Source organism: Mus pahari, chromosome 13 (genome assembly GCF_900095145.1).
Source record: "Mus pahari chromosome 13, PAHARI_EIJ_v1.1, whole genome shotgun sequence".
NCBI lineage: Eukaryota > Metazoa > Chordata > Mammalia > Rodentia > Muridae > Mus > Mus pahari.
In genome coordinates this window covers 50,138,255-50,159,734 of record NC_034602.1, presented here as the reverse complement: position 1 = coordinate 50,159,734, position 21,480 = coordinate 50,138,255, and the positions used below count along the sequence as shown (strand labels likewise).

The 21,480-nt window shown below is 36.7% G+C and overlaps 1 non-coding gene across 1 annotated transcript; it reads right to left on the bottom strand.

The window, feature by feature from the left end:
• Nucleotides 1-10,325: 10,325 nt before the first annotated feature.
• On the bottom strand, nucleotides 10,326-10,459 carry LOC115065283. Its single transcript, XR_003845073.1, has one exon. It is a non-coding gene; the product is annotated as a small nucleolar RNA SNORA17 (small nucleolar RNA).
• Between the last annotated feature and the right edge of the window lie 11,021 nt (nucleotides 10,460-21,480).

Genomic DNA, 21,480 nt, shown 5'->3' with positions numbered 1-21,480 from the left:
TATATATATATATATATATATATATATATATATATATATATATATATCTCCTGAAAATTCCAGGACCTCTCACTTTGGGTAATGGCTTTTCCATGTGTTGTTGATGAGCATAACACCACATCATGGGTATTTTGATCACATTGTTAGTTTCTACCGCGAATATTATAGATTACCATTACTGCTTATAAAGTACTCTCTGAAGAATTTAATTTGGTTATATCATTTCCCAAGGATCTAGTTGTTACTAGTGAATTGGAAAATGTTGCTCTCTTGTTATTCGGCATTGAGATGTGAATTCAGCTGCAACTGCCAAGTTCTTGCCCACTTTGCTTTTCTCACTTATGAAACATGGAGAATAATCTCCTTATTATCTGCTGTATGTAGCTGCCTTTCTGAAGGCAATCGGCTTGCCAATCACAATGAACCAAGAGCTGAGCAGAGCATTCTAGGTCAGTAGCAGGTTAGGAATGTTTTCTTTTTGCAGTTATTGTGGAGAGAGCAAGTTGGGCAGTTGTCCAGCTCCCTGCAGATTGGACCAATCTCATCCTGTGGAGAAAGCCAGGGAGGCAGAAGGGCCTGAAGCCAGGTAAATTGCTTGCAAAGTCACTCAGGCCGTGGAGGCTGGCATGTAATAGGCTTGAAGAATAGAATAAAGGGCTTTGGATTGCTAAGCTACTTAAATGTTACTGAAACATAAACCTGGTTTTTTTGTTGTTGTTGTTTGTTTGTTTTTCCTAAGTCTGTCTGGTTTATGATGCTTCTTTTACATTATAACTTACCATTGTTTACTATGTATTTATTGTCATCCTCTTTGAAAATACAAACTGTCTCTCTTATGGAAAACACAGAAAAACAAGAATTTTTACTAAGTGTGAGATCTTGTAATGATTTGAAGGAAGATTTGTACTAACTGAATGAAGAGAAATGGTGAAAAAATTGTTGACTGTTTTATCATATCAGGAATATGTCATATAAGGAGTTAGAATGTGGGGACTCAGGGCAGGGTGGTACCCAAGAAAGGCTGCCCTTTGTCTGAGGAAAAAGGGAGGGCACCTAAGGGGATGAGGGATTTGTGAGTGTGGGAGGGATTTTGTAAAGCAAACAATTAATTGCAAGAAAGGCAAGGTGGTGACTTTCTTTCTGTTGTAGTGTATAACAAATAATAATTCATAGGAACAGATCTTTATCTTTTTCATAAGATTTATGTTTTTGCTTCCTTGTCTGCTGGAGTATTGTAGTCTAACAACAAAGTGACATGCATGTGTTTGTGATCCATGTTTTGACAAATTGTGTGTGTGCACTATATGTGACACCCTGGAAATCAAACTGCTAATTTGAAATCCCAGCTTTTCTTTGTGAAGTTCTCCTGTGATCTGTATACAAGATCGACAATGCTAAGAATAACAGACTAGCTAATAACACAAGTTTCTTTGCCTGTATACGTTAGATAACAATACTTGTCGCAGAAAATTGCACAATAAATATTAGTTACGGAGATTTTACTATTATTTCTACCTATAAAAATGTGGATACTGATATAAATGTTGGACTATTTCAGTAACTTCAAAAAACAAAATTCAACAAACCTGCTAACAGACAATCATAACGCTAAAGGAAATGTGCAAATGTGTCTGTGTCTCTGTGTGTATGACTATGTGTACAGAAGTCCATAAGAGTGGGTGTGTGGATGTAAGTGTCTGCAATTTAAGGGTATCAAAAATAAGATGAAAACATTTATGGAGATCAAAATTGAGAACAATCAAAAAGGCAAAGGGGCTCCTAAATATTTTTAAAAGTGGTTAACATCCTTAGTTGCAAGAAATTGCAAAATAAGTAACTGTTTAAACTGCATTTCACCTCGGTCCAAATGGTTATCATCAAGAATACAAATGATGATTAAAGTTGGCACAGATGTGGCAAAAGGCAAATTCTGTACACTGTTGATGAGACTTTAAATGTGTTCTTGTTCAGCCATTCTCAAAGTAGTCTGAACATTTCTTTTAAAAAAAATAGTAACAACAACAAAACAAAAAACAACGAACAAACAAAAACTAAAGGTAAAGTTACCACAGGAGCCAGCTATAGCACCTTTCAGTGTATATCCAGAAGATTTATATCCTATTAGAGGGACACTTGAACACTTGTGCTTGTCACTGGTTTATTCACAACAGGTAAGAAATATATTTAAATAACCATCAGTTGATGCATGTCAGGAAAACATAAAGCCTGATACACCACAGTTATCAGAAGAAAAATGGGGAAGTACCTTGAACACACTGGCACAAGGAACAAATTCCTGAACAGAACACCAATAGTTCAGGCACTAAGATCAAATAAATAGAGTCTCATGAAATTGAAAAGCTTCTGCCAAGCTAAGAATACCATCAATAGGACAAAAACAGCAGACTAGAGAATGGTAAAAGATCTCCATTAAACCAATGTCAGAAAGAGGGCAAATATCCAAACAAAGCAAGAAGTCAAACACCAACAACCCAAATAACCCAATTATAAAATGGGATACAGAGCTAAACAGAATACTCAACAGAGGAATCTTGAATAGGTGAGAAGCACTTAAACAATCTTCAACATTCTTAGTCATCAAGGAAATGTAAATCAAAGCAATTCTGTGGTTCCATCTTATACCCATCAGAATGGCTAAGATAAAAATAACTCAAGTGACATCACATGCTGGCCAGGATGTGGAACAAGGAGAGAACACTTCTTCATTGCTGATGTGAAAACTTGCACAATTTGGCAATCAATTTGGCAGTTTCTCAGAAAATTGGAAATAGTTCTACCTGAGAACCGGGCTATGCAACCCCTGGGAATGTATGGAAATGCACCTAAAAAATGCTCAATTGTATCACAGGGATACTTGCTCAACTACGGTTCATAGTAGCTTTATTCATAATATCCAGAAACTAGAAACAACCTAGATGTCCTTCAACTGAAAAAGAAAATGAACAACGTGGTACATCTACACAATGGATTATTATTCAGCTATTAAAAAACAAAGACATTATGAAATTTGCAAGAAAGTGAATGGAACTTGAGAATATCATCCTGAATGAGGTAACCCAAACCCAGAAACAGACATATGGTATGCATTCATTTAAAAGTGAACATTAGGTATAAACTGTAAGATATCCATGCTACAATCCACAGACCTAAAGAAACTGGGTAATATGGAGGGAAAGTCTAAAGGAGGATGCATAAGTCTTCGTCAGACAGGGCAACAAAATAGTCATCAGAGGAGGATGGAAGGAGAGAACTGGATAGGAAAGGGGGTGAGGAAGGGAGGGGGTGGGAACAGATGTTGGGAGATGGGGGGGGATAGGAGATTGCTGGGACTTAGATCAAAAATTTGTGGGAGGCATCTCTGGGACTAGTGGGTGACCCTAGTTGAGATTCCTACCAGCTGGAGATACGGAGACGGAAGTGGCCACCTCCAGGGTACATCAAATCATCAACACCATCTCTTTCACTCCAAAATTTGCCCTGCTTTCAAATTGTGCAAGGACAAAGGTGAAACAGAACTTGAGAAACATAACTTTTTTTTTTCTGTGTGCTTTTCTGTAGCTATACCATATCAAACTTTTAAGTAAAAACAATTGCTTTGAAACAGTGCTTATGGGTCATTAGAGGCACCAGAACAATACTATGAAATCATGCTTTTAAAAATAAGTATTCTCCTTAGGAGTGAATTTCAAAATATGTACAGCTATGACATAAACACAACAAAATATTGTTAATATAAAGCTGATGATGTGTGACATTAACATCTGAACATGCAAAGAGCCAAAGTTCTTTGGGCGACCATTTAGTTTTATTGAAAATATAATGATAAGATAGAATGAAGGAATAGATGTGTACGTGGAACTACTGAGCTGACTTCTTCACATCTTTAATGTTAAAACATAAAGAAAGGAAAAGGCTAGTAAATGGTAAATACTTAGAAAGAAGGTCGATTAACCCAGCAGGAATTCTTTCAATACAACTCAACGGAAAGTATTAAGAGGTGGATTTCTTCAATTCAACCCAATTTAATTCCTTTGAGCAGACATTTCTTGAGTGAGTCTATGTATAACACCTTGTCCAAGATGAAGATTTTCTAAAGAAAATTAATGGAGAAAAATAATGGAAAAAATAACATTCAAAAGCCAAAGATTTACAACAATTTTATTTTAAATTTCTTACCCAATTTTTCTTTGGAACGGTGTACTAAATTCTTACAACTATAGGCAAATTCTTCCACTTTTTAAAATGTTTATTATAAGTGGTTACAAGAATTGAGAAAGCCCCACTGGGAATGGCACAAAGCAATCTGAAATTATGAATGGAATGCATTTGGGAACAAAACAAATACTCCTGCAGTATTTTATTTCTTAAAAGACTTGGAGCTGGGCTCTGTGTTCTCTTTTGATCTGTATATGGATTGCATATTAGAAAAACTCCAGCCAATATAAAAATCTCCCATTAGCCCCACTTTGCTCTGTGATCATTTCCTCTCACTCCTCCTTGGCTTGCATTTTTTTTGGTATTATTTAGCTTAAAAATATCAGGCAAAATTAATATCTTGTTTTACTTTTAAAGAAAATTAATAGGTATATGTAAGGAATATGATTTCAAAGCCAAGTTGTATAATTCAAAAGCCATGTTGTGTGACTTAAAATAATAGGACCATACCTGTCACAAGGCAGCTCTGATAATAGCTAGACCTCAGAAGCAAGACTCTGCCAGGCAACTTTACTGCTTAGATCTGGGTCTAGCCCAGGACAGACCTTGATATGCTAATGAGCCAACACCAAGTTGGTACTGGTGTGCTGGTGAACTGTCCCAAGCAGCGAGACTCAATAATGCAGAGCTATTGTTCTAAGAAATGCTACAAAACTTGGAACATAAGCAATGGTCAGTAGGATCACATTGCTTTTGTCCCCAGTCCAGGCTTCTCTATCATTTGTGTTGACATCCATCTGGAAGACCTGAGATACTGCACTGGCCATTGTCTCCATACTTGTAGCACTGTTCTCTCACAGACTCACTTGTCAGTGCTGGCCACTGGACCTCCTAGGCTTTCAAGGCCCTCCTGGATATTCATCAGTACTATCCTCTCCGTCTACCACAGCTAAAGGAGTTCTGGAGTGACATGAGTGCCTGGATGTTTGTGGGGCAATGGGCAGACAGCCTGGTCTCCAATCAAGCTGAGGTCTTGAACCCTGTGGGACCAGGTGGGTTGTAATTTGCACCTATATGAGACGGTAGATGTCCGATCATGTCTCCTGAACCCCTGGCTCCTGTCAAAGTTACCACCCCACAGCCCCCACAAGAAAGGCATGTGACTAGCAGTCACTTGGACAATGTCCCAAGCTTCTGGCCTTCTGGCTAGACTCTTCCCCACAGTTACCTAGCAACAGCAAGATATTAGCCCACTATAAGAGGTGTTTTTTGGCCCCACCTCACTCTCTTACTCTTTAAGCTCACTTTCTTTCTTTCTTTCTTTCTTTCTTTCTTTCTTTCTTTCTTTCTTTCTTTCTTTCTTTCTTTCTTTCTCTCTCTCTCTCTCTCTCTCNTTCTTTCTTTCTTTCTTTCTTTCTTTCTTTCTTTCTTTCTTTCTCTCTCTCTCTCTCTCTCTCTCTCTCTCTCTCTCTCTCTCTCTCTCTCTCTAAGCCTTCACCTTTCTTACTCTCTAACTCTCTTTCTCTCTTTCCCTTCCCCTTCTCCCCTCTTGGCCATGGCCGGTCTCTCTTTCAGTCCCCTCCCTTCTGCCCTCTTTTCTTATCTCCAGGACCTAGTGCCGCCCCGGGGCCCCTATTCTGTTCTCAGCTCCTCTGTTGTATCCAGTGTGGGATGCTGGAGACTGAGAANCTGGTACTGGGGTCTGCCCCTTGTCCAGCCTCTGCTGTGTGGGGTCAGTGACTTCATACAGCCAAATGCCCACCCAGAGCCACATGGAAAGCATCCGGCTGTCCTCTTGTGTCCTCCAACCCAGAGCACCAGAACTCTGGCCAGAGAGCTCTCTCCGTCCTGCTTCTTCCCACACACCCATGGCCCCACAGATGTTTCCTTAGAGTCCTTACCAAAAATGATTCTCAGTATACCCTGCAGAACCATTTCTGCCCAAACAACTGTTCCTGTCTTAGTGAGATGTCTGTTTAATACTTATATTAGTATGATATTATGAGTATATAAGTTGCATATATAAACTGACCTTACTTGAATGCCACATTTTATGTGGACACCCTAATCTGAATTCCTTACAACCTCTGGGCCAAGCTTCCCACAGTATGCATTATCAAACACTGTCTATATTTTTAACACTGTGAATATCACTCAAAATTATATAAAGCCCTCTATAAAAAGAGCTTTATACAATTTTGAGAATCAACAGAAATATGAAAATAGAGAAATGAAAAAATTACAAATTTAAAACTAATTTTAGTAATTGCAAATACTAAACATTGAAGTTATGTCTCCTACACACACACACACACACACACACACACACACACACACACTGTCTCCCTTGGTGAAAAATTTATTTACTTAATGTTTTAGGTGAAAAAAAAACAGGAACAATGAAACATAATCATTTGATGTGATAAATAATGTTCTCAAGAACCAATAATAAGGACAAATTGACATGTCTTTGATGATTGGCAAAACATTTTTCATTCAGTTCTTAATATTTTTTAACTAATTGATTTTTCCATGCTGACATACTGAACCTCATTAACAAAGGGAGAAAGTGAACAATCTGTTATTTTAATTCCAATATTCATCTAAGTAATAACAAATCAATGATTCAAATGGAATTGTGTCTTAGATTCTCATTCACATCACCTCTCTACACAAAGGATAAACAGGCTGAGAAAGAAATTAGAGAAACAACACCCTTCACAATAGTCACAAATAATATAAAATACCGTGGTGTGACTCTAACTAAGGAAGTGAAAAATTTGTATGATTAAAAACTTCAAGTCTCTGAAGAAAGAAATCAAAGAAGATCTCAGAAGATGGAAAGATCTCCCATGCTCATGGATTGGCAGGATTAATATAGTAAAAATGGTTATCTTGTGGAAAGCAGTCTACAGATTCAAAGCAACCCCCATCAAAATTCCAGCTCAATACTTCACTGAGTTACAAAGGGAAATTTGCAAATACATCTGGAATAACTAAAAACCTAGGATAGCAAAAACTATTCTCAACAATAAAAGAGCCTCTGGTGGAGTCACCATGCCTGACCTCAAGCTGTACTTAAACAAGCACTTAAAACTGAATGAGTGTGTCCTAGTACCAAATTTGACCTTTGTTACTTTGTTGTTTAAGTCATCAACATTGTGACTTATAATCTGTCATACTCAGACTACTCCTTGAAATGTTAATCTCTACACCCAGAAAAACAACATTTAAAAGAAAAGTCTTTTATTTAATCTTGTTATCATGGCAGACAAGATAAATTAATAAATATTGCTAATGATCCTGGCTCACCACACATGAAGGCAAAAGAGCATTTTTAGATTCTTTGTCAAGAAAAATTGTTAATACTCCTGGAAATTAACCAACCAAATTAAAATTTCAATTCATTTTATTGTGGCAAAATAAGAAGAAATGAAATGTACATTTTTTAAATAATTTAAGTGTATGTGGAATGGTATTAGATATGTTTATAGTGGTAAGCAACAATCTTCAACATCTTTATAAATGTTTTATCATTTAAAACATATGTGATATACCAGATAAACTCTACCTCACATCAATCCTAGTACCCAGTATTTACCATTATGCATCTATAGTTGTGAATTCTTTGTGTTATATAAAAATGGTATTATTAATTACTAGATTTTAATTTATTGCATTGTTTTCTTAGTGTTCTAGAAGCCTATCCTTTTTGTATTGTATAATAGAGTCTTCAATCTACATTAGGCTATATAATAATTTATAATTCATATTTAAATCTTATTTGCAAATCTGTTTATCTACTGAAGGATGGATTATCCCAGAAAGTAAAATGCAACAGAGGGCAAAAATGAAACGACCATGACTTCCCAACTTCTCTTCTGCTTTGAGTACTTACATTTGTACATGTCTCAGCTTGGGAATGGATGGCTACTGTTGTGCCTAAAGGTAAAACTGATCACAATTAAATTGTGACTCTTCATGCATTCATTCTGAATTCCATGTCTAATTGTATAGAAGTTCAATGAGATTAACTGATTTTGTGTCTTGTTAAATAGTAGGTGTGATACTTGTATTTATTTGCAACCTTTTTGTATAAAACCTTTATTAAGTAGAAAATTGAAACTCTTAACTATTCCCCAGATGTTCAGAAGAATAACATCACACAGATTTTTCTGTGGTAGTTTTGTAAGTGAGAAGATTAACTCGTGACACACAATATTCCACCATCTTCCCAGAGTATGCTCTAAAATTAAATTACACTTATCAGATTTTCAACTTAGTAAAGAAAAAATACAGAATTATTAAATCTCATATACTGGCATTAGAAATATATATATATCCTTAGGAACCTGCAGGCCTCTATACACAAAAGAGCAGGTAGGCTAATTGCAGATCTTCACCTGTCTATCTGTTCCTCCAAATCCAAATTCCCAGTCTTATCCTGAGCTCTGTAGCAGACCACCTGCTACAGCTTCACTTCCCCCATGTTTAGTGGATCACACAAAAGCTCTCCTCAAAACTTTCATTGCATTATGCCAGCCCCTAACTCTACCAGGCATTCCTTGGGAAACTAAAAGCCAAACCTGCCAGAGAAGAAAGTTGACCAGCAAAATAGGAACACGTTTCCTGGAACTTGATTGGCCACACTTACAGAAGAAATGGAACAAAGCAAATTTTAACTCTAAAATCTCATGGAACCAAAACAACCAGGAAATCTGAGGTGCTATAAGAAAACAAACTCTAAGAATAAAAGGAACAGAGGAAGAAATCAAAATCAAAGTTACATAAAATATTTTCATCAATATCATAGAAGAAAATTTCCTAAGCTAAAGAAGGAGATTTCAATCAAGGTAAAAGAAATATACAGAACACCAAATAGACTGGACCAGAAAAGAAAGGCACATTAGCACAAAGTGATCAAACATTAAATGTAAAGCATAAAAAATAATATTAAAAGCTAGAAGGGAAGGAAGACCAGGTAACATGTAAGGAAAGGTCCATTAAAATAACACTTGACTTCTCAATGGGCACGCTAAAACAAGAAGTGACTGGACAATTGTTCTACAAACTTTAAGAGACCACAGATACCAGTACAGAATGCTATATTTAGCAATTCTCACAATATATGGAGAAAATAAGACATTCCATAAGTTGATATTTATCTATCTATCTATAGTCCAGACAAATAGAAGACACTAGAAGTGTTCAATCTAAAATAGCTAAGCACAACTGAAAAAAATGGGAGTAGAGCACGAATAAATTATCCAAGACTAGTAAATCAATAATGGACACACACACACACACACACACACACGCATGCGTGCGCGCAAGCATTAAAGTACTGCCACAAAAACAAAATTGATCAAGCACTTCACTGTATAGCCATGGCTATCTGGCAATTCATTTTGTAGGACAGGGTGGTCTTGAATTCTGAAATCCTCTGCTGCTGCTTTCCATATGCTAGGATTAAAAATATGTGTTACCATGTTCAGTTTGCCCAAATTATTTTATGAGGCCACATTTACAATGATATCCAAAGCACAAGACACCCAATAGAAAGAGAATTGCAAACCAATTTCCATTGTGAATGTAAATGAAAACAATTCCCATAAAATACTTGCAAGGTAAATTTAAAAACACTTGAAAAGATCATCTACCCAAATCAAATAGGCTCCATTCCAGAAATGTGCAGATGATTCAGTATATGGAAATCCATAGATGTAATCTACCATAAAAACAAACTGAAATATCTTTAAGAAAATCCTGTTAACAGTAAAAGTCCTGGGGTGATTAGAGATACAAGGAGCATATCTCAACCTAATGAAGGCATTTTCCAGCAAGTCTGTATAAACTTCAATAGAGAGAAACTCAAAGCAATTCCACTAAAACTGGGGATAAACCAATGTCACACACTCTTTCTGTACTAGTCAACATAGTATTTGACACCTTAGCTGTAGTAGTAAGACAACTGAAGGAGTTCAAGGGCACACATTAGAAAGGAAGAAGAAATAATATCTTCTTTATTTGAAGATGATATGATAATATATACAAGTGACACTAAAAATTAAACCTGGACATGTTTAATTTGTTGTTAATACTTTTCAGCAAAGTTGCTGAAAAAAAATTAACTCACTTTCTTTTCAAAAACTGTTAGGCTACTATTCGTTCACATATTCAGAGGTCAGAATGCTGAGTGTAGATATAGCCCCTATCCTCTCTGTCACCTACTGATACACTTGTGCCACAGCAACCACATCCACTCTGGCATCAGTGGGCCAGGACAACCACATAGCCTGAGATGATCACTAGTTGAGGGCCAGGAATGTCTCACCTGGCTCCCAGGATGAGAAATAAGCCAGAGACTAGACGAATCCTGCCTGAGATCACAGCCCCAAGCAAGAGTGCATCTGTGAGAGAGTTGGCCCCTTGGGAAAATTGTGTTTGGAGATAACCCATGATAACTGCCCAACTGGTGCCATGGGGCCCAAACCAGAGCTAGCCTGAGATGAATATTCCATCCACCCCTTACCTGAGCAATGTGGGAGAGCAAGTCCTAGAGATGTAAGGAAAGAAGAGCTGACCCTGTCCCTAGCCAGCTGCAGTACTCAGGAGAATAGCCTGCACACTATGGGAGTTGCAGGTGTACCAGCCCTGCAGATGTAAGTGTAGGAGAGCTGACCCTATGTTGCCCTACAGTGGTGTGAGCAAGAAAGACATACTCTCCTCTCCTCGTTTCCCCACCACATGTGGTAGGCAGTGGACCTGTCCCTGTGATCATGAGAGTAGGAGAATTGTCCCTGTCCTTCACCAGCAGCGACACTCAGGTAGCAGACTACACCTCATCTAGGCAGCACAGTCTAGATGACCCTGGTGGCAGGGTGCAGGTGAGCCTGCCCTGTGGGCATAAGTCTGGGAGAGATTGCCCTACTACTTGTATGCCCTATGGTGACATGAGCAAGGGAGAAATGCCTTCCTACCCCATCCCCATTTCTCACAGCTCCACACCTAAGGCAGGCAGTAGAGCTGGCTCTAGGGTCATCACAGTGGGTGATCTGTCCCTGTTTCTCATTGGTTGCAGCAATGGAGGGAGCAGGCCTTGCACCTCACCTGGGCAGCAGAGTAGAGCTGACTCTAATGGCAGATGTGCATGTGAAACAGCCAAGAGTGTGTAAGCATGAGACAGCTGTCTCTGACTCTTGTCTGTGGTATAAAAGCATGGTTGAGGGAGAAATACCCTCCCCTATCTACAATCCGTGCTACCTACATCAGGAAGAAGATCTTGCTCTGGGGTCATGAGATCAGAAAAGCTAACCTTGCCTGCCACCTGGTAAAGCACTTTGGACCATGTTTGGGCATCAGAGTAGAACTGGCCCTGGATATGGTGGTTGCAGATGAGCCAGCCTTGAGGGTATGAGCCCAAGAGAGCTGACCCTGACTCTTGTCTGCTGGGATGGACTGAGGATGAGGGAAAGACAACCTATTCCTTTCTCTTCCCTCATAATCTATGGCAGATGGGAGACCTGGGTCAGAGACTATGAGAGTGAGAGAACTGGCCATGGCTTTCACCAGCTGCAAAACTTACTAGATCAGGCCTTGTACCTCACCTGGGCAGAAGATTAGAGCAAGCTCTGGTTGAGGGGGTTGTATGAAAGCCAACCCCAATGTGAGAGCCAGCAGGATGAGCATATATAATACCTCTTAGATCTAGATCCATGGCATTGAATTGGCCCACCCTAACATCTATCCCATTCATGAACTGCTGGTGGGTATTGAAGGGGATGTACCAAGAGATCCAAATCTATGAAATCATGAGGCCACATGGTAACAACAGTATTATCAGAGAGGAGTCCCAGTGAGAATCCAGTATTACTAGAGTAGCAGAAGCCAAAGGACTCATCTCAGACAAACAAGTAATTGTAATGAACATTTGTAAGCAAAGAACTGTGAGCAAAAGGGAATACTGTGCAACACACTGTGACACAACACTGCTTCCCCAGTAAGATATTTTATCCGGTTGGAGGGAGGTTGCAAAGGTGGGTATGAGAGGATTGGAAGATGAGGGAGAATTTGGTGCATGATGTGAAATTCATGAAGAATCAATAAAGAGCTTTAAAACTTTAACCCAGGCCGGGCGTGGTGGCACTCGCCTTTAATCCCAGCATTTGGGAGGCAGAGGCAGGTGGACAGAGAGCCTGGTCTACAGAGTGAGTTCCAGGACAGCCAGGGCTATACAGAGAAACCCAACCTCAAAAAAACAAAAACAAACAAACAAACAAACAAAAACAAAAAAAATACAATAAAACTTTAACCCACAAAAACTATTGGGCAAGTCTAATCATGCAAGTGAAAGGCTATATAAAAAAAAATTTGAGATACTAAATAAAAAAGTTGAAGAAAATATCAGAAAATAAAATAGTTTCTTAAATTCATGTAACCTTATGGTTAATGTAGTTTAAAAAAAAAATGAAAAGAAAAATGGCTAACCTACCAAAAGCAACCTAAAGGTTCAATGTAATTCCCAACAAAATTCCAACACAATTTTTCATAGGTCTTGAAAGGATGATCTTATACTTCATTTGGCAGTACAAAATCCAAAGACAGCTAGAATAGTCCCAAATAACAAAAGAACTAGTGGCAGAACCACAACACTTGCTTTCAAGTTCTACTACAGAGTCGTAGAAATAAAATTAGCATGATTTTGGCACAAAATAGACACGTTATCAACGGAATCAAAATGAAGACCCAAATATAAATAGACACAACTTTGGTCACCTGATATATATATATGTATATATATATATATATATATATATGCCAGAAACACAGACTGAAAACCAATGACAGCATCTTCAACTAATGCTGCTGGTTAAACAGAAAAACTACATGTAAAAGAATCCAAACTGGTCCTTACTTACCACCCTGCACACAACTCAAGTAAAAATGGATGAACAACCTCAATATTGATGAAGACACACTAAACCTCATAGAAGAGAAGGTGAGAAATAACTTTAAAAACATTAACATAGAAAGACTTTGAGCAGAACACCATAAGCATTGGTGTTATGATCAACAATTAATAAATGGGACTTCGGGGCTGGAGAGATGGCTCAGAGGGTAAGAACACTGACTGCTCTTCCCAAAGGTCCTGAGTTCAAATTCCAGCAACCACATGGTGGCTCACAACCATCCATAATGAGATCTGACACCCTAACTAACTAACTAATTAACTAAATGAATAAATAAATAAATAAATGGGACTTCATTAAATTGAAAAGCTTCTGTATAGTAAAGGACACAATCATTTAGAAAAAGAGGAAGCCTACAAAATAGAAAAAGATACTCACCAACTACACATCTGATATAGGATTAATATCCAAATTACATAAATAACTCAAAATAACAAGACATCAAGGAAACAAAAAATTCAATTAAAAAATAGAGTACATTTCTAAACAAAATTCTCCAAAGAGAAAAATCAAATGTCTAAGAAACACTAAAAAATATGCCATATCCTTAGCCATCATGGAAATGACAATCAAAACTACTTTGAGATTTCATCTTATACCTGTCATGATTAATAAAATAAATGACAGCCCATTCAGTCAAGGGTATGGAGTAAAGGAAGTCAAGACTGGTGGGAGTGCCAACATAAAGCTGCTATGGAAGTCAGTGTGATGGTTTCTCTGGAAGATGGCAATGAATCTACCTCAAGATCTAGCTATATTACTCATAGGCACATACCAAAAGGATGCTTCATCCTATTGCAAAGGTATTTTGTTCAAACACGTCCATTACTGTTCTATGTGTAACAGCTAGAAAATGGGAACAGCATAGATGTACCTCAATATGAGGTTGGATTAAAAAATAGTGGCACATTTGCAGAATAGAGTATTACTCAGCCATTAATAAAAAAAATGCAATTTTGAAATTCACAAGTAAATGGATGGAACTTGAAAACATTATCCTGAGTGAGGTAACCCAAACACAGAAAGGCAAATATGATCCTTTGTGTATATATTATGGTTTCCAGTTTAGTGGATCCAGATGAGAAGGGAACTATAGAAAACCTGAAAGGAATAGAGAACAGGGAAACTGTAATCAGAATATATTATTTGTTAAAAATATTTTTTATTAAGAGAGTAAAAATAAAATAAAATTTGTGCATCATGTATAGAGCGTATGTGTACATGTATGTACATGAGTTTCCAGATTCTGGAATAACAGAAAACTCAGAAATTCAAATGAGTTGTATTGCCTAGAAATAGAAGCCAACTTTTATGTGAAGACAGCCTATGTATAGCACTAGCACAAATGTCATGTAAAACTGAGTTGACTGATTATTTCATTCTTAGTCAGTTGGCTTGAGATCACCTAGGTACCCAAAGGTTCTTGATATTCATTGTTTCTGAAGGGGCCAGGGATGCCAGTATTGGAGTGTCTTGTACACTCTGTGGAAGCACACCATGATACTCCATGTACATTAGCAGTGACATCTAACTTTATGTGCAAGCCAGAGATGTGTGTATCTGTTCCTCAGCATTCTGAAAATACCTGAAGTTTCTCTGACACTTCCAGAAATCTAGTGACAGGATTCTGAACACATAATTTACTACTATGACAAAAGCAATTTTTAAAGAAATAATATTATTTTTAAAAATGGAGCGTCTCCTTGTCATGTCATAGTCAAACACAGGCAGCAGTTCCCGAATACTAATTATTATTGAGTGAGTAAGCAGGAACCTGCTGAAGGCATTTGACTGACTCAACTATCCACCATCTAGTCCTTGCTGCTGGGTGAATGGTGAGCTATACACTGGCTAAATTTTATGTTCACCAGGAATGCTTGCAAGGGCTTTCAATCCATGTAACAACACTCTGATGATTTCTGTAAGATAATGTACCATATAAAATAACTGTACTTACTGTATTGAGCACCTTGGCAGCCTGTTTTAGGAATGAAAGTGGACTCTTGCTATGCTTAGCCCATCCTTTTGTGAACACTGGAGCTGGCATTGCTTTTCAAATGCCTTACTAAGGATTCTTGTGATGTACTGTGAATTCTCAGTTATACATCCTGAGTTTGAATTCTCTAGTGAATAGTGTTGTCTCAAATGTATTAACTAAACAAGAGCTTCTGTAATTTGTCTTACCCATTTTTGGAAATGAAAAAGTAGTATTTGTTTTCTAAACCTTTGAACTGCTTACACATTTCTGTTCTGAAAATTCTAAAGTCCAATGATTAATATTCAATGATTAATATTCAACAGTTTAAATTTTATCAATCATAGTTTTGTTTTGGTCCATTTTATTGTGATTGATTTGACTGTATTTGTACTATTCTAGCAGGTCTGATTTATTTTATTTTTTTTCACTCCAGATTTTATTCCCCCAACCCCTGTCCACCCTCATATTGTTCCACTTCCTATACCTTGTCCCCACCCCCTGTCTCCATGAGGATGTTCCCACCCCCACCCCCTACCCCACCTGAATGAATTTCCTAATAATTAACTTAAATTGATTGCATAATGACTTAAAACTGGATTTTCTCTTTATCTTAATAGTGGAAAAAAATACATAATTTAACACCCTAAAAACAAATACTCCTTCAAAAAGAAAATCATTACTGAATCATGGCTTAAAGATGAAAATTTGTACTCACTGATAAGCGGATATTAGCCCAGAAACTTAGAATACCCAAGATACATTTTGCAAAACACAGGAAAACCAAGAAGGATGACCATTGTGTGGATACTTCATTCTTCCTTAGAATAAGGAACAAAATACTCATGAAAGGATATAGGTACAGAGACAAAATTTAGAGCAAAGATGAAAAGATGGACTATCCAGAGACTACCCCATCCGGGAATCCATCCCATCATCAGCCACCAAACCCAGATACTAATGCACATGCCAGCAAGATTCTGCTGAAGGGACCCTGATATAGCGTCCACTTGTGAGGCTATGCCAGTGCCTGGTAAACACATAAGTGGATGCTCACAGTTAGCTATTGAATGGAACACAGGGCCCCCAATGGAGGAGCTAGAGAAAGTACACAAGGAGCTGTAGGGGGCTGCAACCCTGTAGATGGAACAACAATATCAACTAACCAGTACCCCCTGAGCTCAAGTCTCTACCTGCATATGTAGCAGAAGATGGCCAAATCAGCCATCATTGGGAAGAGAGGCCCCTTGGTCTTGTAAACTTTATATGACCCAGCACAGGGGAAGGCCAGGGCCAAGTAGTGGGAGTGGGTGGGTAGGGGAGCAGGGGCGGGGGGAGGATATAGCGAACTTTCAGGATAGCATTTGAAATGTAAATAAAGAAAATAATAATAAAAAATAAGTCAGACAAATATTATTAAATTTCTAAGGAAATTTTGTATTCGAAAAAAAAAAAAAATGAAAATTTGTTACCAGGAAGCTACACTGAACTTTCTCATTTTAGCCAACTTGGTTAAGCCCTGAATCAATATATCTTGATAATTCTTACAAATACGTTGTTTTCACATATATACAATGTCACATATACCACGCAATATCACTTAGACACCAAATTTGCTGAAATATATCAAAATTTGCTATCTCCATTGTTACAACCCTCAGCCATTCTGTCATCTGCTTTTTATTTATTAGTACTTCTTCTTACTAGCTACATCTGGCTATTTCTTAGCATCCTCAACACAACTGGCTATTTTCTAGCTCCCTCCATATTTGTGTGTATATTCACTCTTGATGTGAACTCATCCGCATCGAACTCTGCACATCTATGTTTCCTTCTCTCCTACAGATTATTACTTACCTGTCTAGCAATGTTCACACTTCAGTAACCTCGGATACTACAGTAAAACCTTACTCATTCTGCTTCCTTGGCAGTCATACATTGTCCTTTGTTCTCTACTTGAGAAATTGGTTGCTCATCTCCCAGATAGTCAAATAAAAAGAAAAACTCAGACTCCTCTACTTATTTTGTTTCCTTGCTTATCAGACACATCAAATCCATAGGCATTGTCATTTCTACAGACTTAATCCATCTTTACTGTTTCCACCTCTGTCTATTCAAACAGCTCTAGTTTGAGCTTTCACCCACTGACCTGTGGATAGTTGAGCAACCTCTTTGCGTTTCTCCTGTAGGACACATCTTCATTTCAATATGTTTCTTCCCCGAATCTTAGGAGTATTTATAAAATAAATCTTTAATGAATATATTCCCATGATTATGATATTTTTCTGACCCCTGATTGTCTTGTAAATACAGTTCAGTACAGTTCATGCCTTTTAACAAAACACATGTCTACTTGTGATATGACCTCTTCTTTCATCCATGACCTGTATCACCATTTGTACTCAATTGACCTTTGCCTCTCAGTTTATTTATGGATTTAAAATACAGAAAGAGCATTTTCTCCAGACCTAGCAGGATGTGCACACTAAGCCTTGGCTTTTTCATGTCTTTTATTCTGATTCTGGACTCAGAAGTATGCATGTTATTATTTCATGCCACATTCCTACATAACAGAAATACCTCTAGTGGAAAGTTATTTTTTATAAATCATATCTACCTACTAATTTGAAAAGAATATTAAACAGAAAAATGTCATCAAAATAAAAAGAAACTGAAATTTGTTCCCAAACCACAAGTGTCTAGTTTAGAAGGTTTTTCTGTCCTCAACCATTACTGCCTCTAAAACTCCTTCATCTGTGAGCTGCAGTGTATACTCATTCATTGTTTACTTTCTCTATTTCACTCTTATAGTCTGTATTACGAGAATAACCAACACTTTCCTGAAATATGAATTAGATCTGTCAGTCCTATATCTGAAGTTCTCCTGTGACTACATCTCAAGTAAGAATAAAACCAAAGTCTTAGACATGCCACAAAGGCCAACAGTAATCACTTTCTTACCTATTATGATGATGCAGTTTGATAGGTCAGTGCTAGACATTTTCATCTTGTCCTTCCTAGGATGTTGTTAAAGGCTTTCTGTTACTGGTCTGTGCAATTCCTGTTTTCTTTCTTTGAAAGAATCTCTCCTACATCTGTAAGAATGCAAGACATAGAGAGAGAAAAGAAAGGGACATTAAGAATTGGATTCATTTTAAATGCATGACAGCTGCAACCTCTTTTGAATTCACCAGTGGAAGTGTTATGTAAATAATTTTCAGGTAGAAGTACACTTGGGAAAGTGAGTTAATTAGATATTGATATTAAGCCCTTGGGGCATTATAAGGTATCTATGAAGATTTATGAATTAGTGTTGGTGAAGTTTAAAGCTTAAAGGTTGGAAAGATATGGAGAACTGGAAAAAAGATCAAAAGGAAGTGTTGGCATGATAATAACAAAAAAAAACAGTGGTAGTAGATACTATTTTAAAAATGTATGATCCATTATTATGATTTGTGTGAAACCAGCAATGAGTAATAAGAATTAATTATTACTAACAATACAATTATATTACTGGTAGTATAGGTATACAAATTATTAATTATAAATACAATTCAATAAAAGCTTTGCTCAGAACAAAGTGCTTGTTAGTCCTTTCAGATATAATCTAGTGTAATATCCATTCTGATTATTTTAAATATTGTTTCTACAGGGATTCCTTAAACATGTTTTGAATTCATTGTCAAAATTGCTAATATAAGTGAAAACATTTCACAGTAGATGCTAATAAAATAAGCATTTCAATATTATTATAATGGTTTGGTTGCTAAACAAAATGAGAAGAAAATGGTCTAATAACATTGAAAGTGATTTTTGAAAAACTCGGAAGAAAACACTGAAATAGTAGAGAATATAAAATAGCATCTCTTGAGCAAAAAAAAAAAATTATAAGTATAGCTATTTTGAACATTACTGCTTGATGGTATACTATTAGTGGGCACCAGATGTGCACTTAGATAGCTGTAGAACCAACATCCTAGACATTCTTACAACCTCAGCTATCCTAACATTTTAGGACATAACCCTATGTTACCTAAACCATTTTGTGAATTGTTACCACAAATACACAACTTTCATCCATCTTTCGGTATATTGTTAAAGACTATGTCACTTAAACTGTACATATACCAGCGTATATGTAATATACAAAGTATATATATATATATATATATATATATATATATATATATATATATGATAGTAATAATTTTAGATGTATTCACGAATATGTCACTATATCGGTCATCTTTGATTGTTTCCTCAGATTCCTCAACACATGGTCCCACATACATAACAAGTATATGAGACAATAAAAAAACAAATCTATAAAAAAAAAAAATCAACTGACATCTGCTGTTCCGACTATTTGAGAGGTAGCTGCTTAGCATTTTGCAGAAAACTGGACAATGAAAAGCTCACATGTAGCATCATGTACGCAGTGCCTTGCAGTACTTAAACTGGCACAGAGACTATTTTCTTTATTTTGCAAGAAGTTGTCACCTAAATTCACTTAACCATATTGTTGTTCAAGAAGTGGGAGTGGGTGGGTAGGGGAGCAGGGCGGGTGGAGGGAATAGGGGACTTTTGGGATAGCATTTGAAATGTAAATGAAGAAACTATCTAAGAAAAATTGAAAAAATATTCACTTAAACAGTCTGACAAGTGCGCAATTAAACAATTCAACAAGTACAAGCAACAATATCTAGAAGAATATCTATATACAACTGGATGAACCTTCTGTAGTTTATCTGTATATGGCTCAGATGCTACCTTATCTAAGTAACCTTAAAATAGCCCTTATTCATTCAGCTATTCTTTGAATACAAATATCTGCATTTGGGCCAGAGGAATGAGAGATGTTCTTCAAATATGAAGTGATGTGCAAAGTAACCGTCTATTGTTAAAGTGCCGGATGAAGAAGCTAGGAGAATCAGGGTTGGATCCTTGAACTCCTGTAAAAGTTCATACTCAGAAACACTTTTGTAAACCCAATATTCGGGAATCAAAACCAGGTAGATCCCTGGAACTCAGTGGCTGTTGTGTGTAGCCAATCAAGGAGCTACAGATTTACCATGAAACCCTGTCTCAAAAAAAAAAAAAAAAAAAAAATCAATCATAGAAAGATCAAGGATGATATCTGACATCAACTTCTGATTTCCAAACATTTCACATAATAAAGAAATTATGTATTTACATCATGAACACACACATATACACAAACACTATGTAGTTAAATTTCCATATACAATGACTGTAAAACAAGAATCTCCCAATTCATTTCTTCTTCCTTTCATTCTCTTGATTGATTCTTTTTATGGCAGTCACCTTAAGTTTCCTTTGCCATATCAATACATGTTATAGTCTCAGTTACTTAAAACCTACCCTACTTGATCCTTCCCTCGTGCTATATTATTATCTTCCTTAAAATTATTTTCCCCCTTAACTGCTTTCTGTCTTGCAACTTAGAAACTCCCTTGCACTGTCTGCAATTTTGAGTATGACATAGTCCAGGCTCTCCTAGTATTTCTTAAGCTTTGAAATAGATCCCTAACTTCTGTCTTATCAACATGAAACACTATATATGTATTGAACCCATGTCAAACTAGCTCCACTCTCCTGGAAACTTTTAGTGTTTTCCATTTTCTACAGTATATTTTTCACATTCAATCATGACACATAAAGCCTCCACCAAAATCTTATCTTTACCTCATTGGCTTGATTCTTCTGGCACATTCTTCATGCTGATTTATTATTTATAGATGAGTGAAAATGCTTCCATTGAAAATAGATTTTTGAAGAAGTACACCAAATGCTTTAAAAAGTAAGTACAACTTTCATTTATTAAACTTCATGATCATTGTTATCACTAATTTATATTTATCCCATATTTTCATGTTAAAATTTTCTTATACATATCAGTGTATATATGTGTGATCAGAATTGTCCCATTGTAATACATTTTACATGAAATGCCATAATATCCTCTTTTAATATGAAAATAATGAACAGAATTTAAATACACCTATATAAATTTGTATTCTAGCCAAAATCAGTGATTTTTTTTTTTGAGAGGTTGTATCATTTTCCTCTTTGGGGTAGCTATAGATAAGTCTTCTTTGCTCTAGTTAAAAAACCTTCCATCCATACCTGGTCAAGAAACACTTACTACCTTTAGAAGGCCCAAATAGAAACCATAAATGTAGGAAGGGCACTTGCTAAATTAATGGTTTTGGCAGTTGAGACAGGAATCTGAAAGAGAGAGTAATGCTTCTGGGAGGTAGTGATGAATAAAATTCCACATATAAGTGTATGAAATTTCAAAATCTAAATCATAGAAAGAAATTTAGGTTTTTTTTTTTT